Source organism: Triticum aestivum, chromosome 6B, assembly GCF_018294505.1.
Source record: "Triticum aestivum cultivar Chinese Spring chromosome 6B, IWGSC CS RefSeq v2.1, whole genome shotgun sequence".
Lineage (NCBI taxonomy): Eukaryota > Viridiplantae > Streptophyta > Magnoliopsida > Poales > Poaceae > Triticum > Triticum aestivum.
This window is the reverse complement of record NC_057810.1, coordinates 5,189,842-5,194,306: the sequence shown is the minus strand read 5'-3', so window position 1 is coordinate 5,194,306 and position 4,465 is coordinate 5,189,842.

Genomic DNA, 4,465 nt, shown 5'->3' with positions numbered 1-4,465 from the left:
TTTAGTAAGAAAATTTAGGTATATGAGATTATTTGAACTAGTTGAATTAATAGAACTAGTTTATTTTTAGTAAATGCTTAGTTGAATTAGTTGAATTAATTGAATTAGTAAGTGTTTAATGTTTCGCCTATATGAATATATATAGGAAATGTCGTCTGACAACGGAAAAAATTTCATTATGTGTGAATACTGTGAAGACCAGCGCGACCTGTGCGACAGAAATTTCCTTGTTGATGATAGGCGATTCAGCATCAAGCTGGATGAGACCTTCAAATTCGATACAGTAAGTCACAACGACAAGTCTGTTTTCCTAATTAAGCATGACTTATATATGCTTCATTTGCCTGACTTATAATTTTTAATTTCACTATTCTACTAGCGCATCCCCTGCCATGCAAGAATTTTTGTCTTGGATAAGATAGGTTTCAATGATATGGAAACTATGGAGGTAAAGAGAGTTTACCTGAAAACTGAGCATGGTTATACTTCCAACGTCAAAGTATACAATGCAAAGACGTACACCTATTTTGAATGCAAAACTTGGCAAGCACTATGCAAGGCTTATGCATTTGAGCCTGATATGGTTATCACCTTTGATATTCGTCCGGAAGATGATATTGAAGGTAATAGAGACATATGGGTCGATGTGCAGACGCCTCCAGTTCTACCATTATGTGAGTTCTTCTCAACTATATTTTTGTCTTTGATATTGCTTATTCAAAAATAATTGACAACTAATTTCTATTGACAGCTTATTTCCATTCAAGCAAACATGTCCGACGCTTGGTAGACAGGACCTACTACTGTCCCGGAGCTGAACTAAACTGCGAGGAGATAAGTCATTATGTTTCATGGCTTGAGGATCTTCATACTGTCAAGACAAATTTTCTTCCTAGACTTAGAAATGTTAGTACTCAAAATGTGCGACCAATAGTGATTGTATTGAACTACGGTCACATCTATTTAGGAATGATGGTAAGATTTTCACTATCTGTCCTCAGTTCATCTTTTGCATACATAATTTTTATTCTAAACTTTCATTGCTAAGTATATTAATTAATTAAGTACTATATGATGTTCTTCAACAGGAACTCCCGATGATAGTTGTGCCTCAGGGGATCGAGACTAAAGGTCGCATGTCAATTGTTAGCTTACGGCCAAGATATCCTGCATTGCACATGAGTGCATTCAGGATTTCTAGAAGCGACGAATGCTTAATAGTGAAAGATTGGAGGAAAATTGTTAACGATCACAGAGAAGTACTAGGGGGCAGCAATGAGAAGTGCAGCCCACGATTAGGAGACAGGTTCATCTTCATGCTCCAGTATGATGAATCAGGAGAGCTATACATGTTCTATGATATTTTACCTGAGAGAGAGCAGCAGGAGTGATTTAGCTAGTTCATGTTCTTAGTACTTGTCCTTTCATGCCCGTGTTCTTCGTTCTGAACTTAATCTCCAAGAGTGATTTGCTTTTGTGGTGTTATATATGAACGCTTATAATATCATGACAATCATGTTGAACTCAATGATATTTTTGCTTCTGGTACAAGTGAATGTTTCTTCTTTAAGCTAGTGTTGGTGGTGATTAGATAGCGGTAATGGCTATGATGATTAAATAGTGATAATGACGACTATGATGATTTTTAGCTAGCTAGCTAGAGTATATATGCCATATCCATATATATTATACTTGATCACCTAATTAGGTGATCAAGTATAATATGGATATGGATTTAATAACTCATTATAATGTAAAACAATCACTAAATTAAATTGAAAACACAAAATTAAAGGAAAAATAAAAAAACCAAACATTTAGTACCGGTTGGTGTTACCAACCGGTACTAAAGCCCTACGCGCACCCGGGCCTGGCTCGTGCCACGTGTTTGCACTTTAGCGCCGGTTCGTGACGAACCGGTACTAAGGGGGGGGGGGGGATTTAGTCCCCACTCTTTAGTGCCGGTTGGTGAACCGGCACTAAAGGCTGTCACGAACCGGCACTAAAGGTCGGTTCTGCACTAGTGAATGTATGTAGTAGGGAAGATATTGAGAACTCTTGGTTGTTATGTTGACAATGAGATCATACCTCTCAAAATTATTTATCTCTATTTCAAAATTGAGCTCCGCCACCTCTGCAAATCCCTGCTTCCCTCTGCGAAGGGCCTATCTTTTACTTTATGTCTTTTACTTGATGCAAGAGTCATGGTGATCTTCACCTTTCCCTTTTTCATTTTATCCTTTGGCAAGCACTTTGTGTTGGGGTGATCCTGATATATATATCCAATTGGATGTAAGTTAGCATGAACTATTATTGTTGACATCACCCAAAGGTGAATACGTTGGGAGGCAACACTATAAGCCCCTATCTTTCTCAGTGTTCGATTAAAACTCCATAACCATTAGTATTGCGTGAGTGTTAGCAATTGTAGAAGACTATATGATAGTTGAGTATGTGAAGTTTGCTAAATCAAAGCTCTGACATAGACCCTTCCTGAAAATAAGATGAATTGCAATTGTTTGATGACCGAGAATGAAGTTTGCTAGTTTTCAAGAAAGTTTATGGTCTATGCTTTAACATGTGAATTGCTTGTTACTTGATCGTAAGAAGTTTTATGAGATGAACTACCGTTATGACATATAAACATGCTAGAAAAGGTGATTGAAATTATCATTGATCAAACTTGTGCACCTTCTAGAATTCACACTTCATAAATTCTTTCTTTATCATTTACCTACTCGAGGACGAGTAGGAATTAAGCTTGGGGATGCTGATACGTCTCCAACGTATCTATAATTTATGAAGCATTCATGCTATTTTATTATCGGTTTTGAATGATTACGGGCTTTGTTATACACTTTTATATTACTTTTGGGACTAACCTATTGACCGAAGGCCCTGCCCATATTGCTGTTTTATTGCCTATTTCAGTATTTCGAAGAAAAGGAATATCAAACGGAGTCCAAACGGAATGAAACCTTAGGGAGAGTGATTTTTGGAAAGGATATGATCCGGAGACTTGGAGTTCAAGCCAGGGAAGGTTCGAGGAAGCCAGGAGATAGGAGGGCGCGGCCACCCCCTGGGCGCGCCCCCTGTCTCCTAGGCCCCTCGAGGCTTCCCCGACCGACTTCTTTCGCCTATATAAGTCCACGTACCCTAAAAACATCAAAGAAGAGGATAGATCGGGAGTTCTGCCGCCGCAAGCCTCTGTAGCCACCAAAAACCTCTCGGGAGCCCGTTCCGGCACCCTGCCGGAGGGGGAACCCATCACCAGTGGCCATCTTCATCATCCCGGCGCTCTCCATGACAAGGAGGGAGTAGTTCACCCTCGGGGCTGAGGGTATGTACCAGTAGCTATGTGTTTGATCTCTCTCTCTCTCATGTTCTCTCTATGGCACGATCTTGATGTATCGTGAGCTTTGCTAGTATAGTTGGATCTTATGATGTTTCTCCCCCTCTACTCTCTTGTGATGAATTGAGTTTTCCTCTTGAAGTTATCTTATCGGATTGAGTCTTTAATGATTTGAGAACACTTGATGTATGTCTTGCCGTGTTTATCTGTGGTGACAATGGGATATCATGTGCCACTTGATGTATGTTTTGGTGATCAACTTACGGGTTCCGCCCATGGACCTATGCATAGGGGTTGACACACGTTTTCATCTTGACTATTCGGTAGAAACTTTGGGACACTCTTTGAAGTACTTTGTGTTGGTTGGATAGATGAATCTGAGATTGTGTGATGCATATCGTATAATCATGCCCACGGATACTTGAGGTGACAATGGAGTATCTAGGTGACATTAGGGTTTTGGTTGATTTGTGTCTTAAGGTGTTATTCTAGTATGAACTCTTGAATAGATTGATCTGAAAGAATAACTTTGAGGTGGTTTCGTACCCTACCATAATCTCTTCGTTTGTTCTCCGCTATTAGTGGCTTTGGAGTGACTCTTTGTTGCATGTTGAGGGATTGTTATATGATCTATCTATGTTATTATTGTTGAGAGAACTTGCACTAGTGAAAGTATGAACCCTGTGCCTTGTTTCCTACCATTGCAATACCGTTTACGCTCACTTTTATCATTAGTTACCTTGCTATTTTTATATTTTTAGATTACAAAATCCTATATCTACCATCCATATTGCACTTGTATCACCATCTCTTCGCCGAACTAGTGCACCTATACAATTTACCATTGTATTGGGTGTGTTCGCGACACAAGAAACTCTTTGTTATTTGGTTGCAGGGTTGTTTGAGAGAGACCATCTTGATCCTACGCCTCCCATGGATTGATAAACCTTAGGTCATCCACTTGAGGGAAATTTGCTACTGTCCTACAGACTTCTGCACTTGGAGGCCCAACAACGTCTACAAGAAGAAGGTTGTGTAGTAGACATCACCCCTGCCCCGTATATAAAGTAGCAAGGGGGGAGGCAGCCGGCCAAGGAGGGCGCGCCAAGGGGG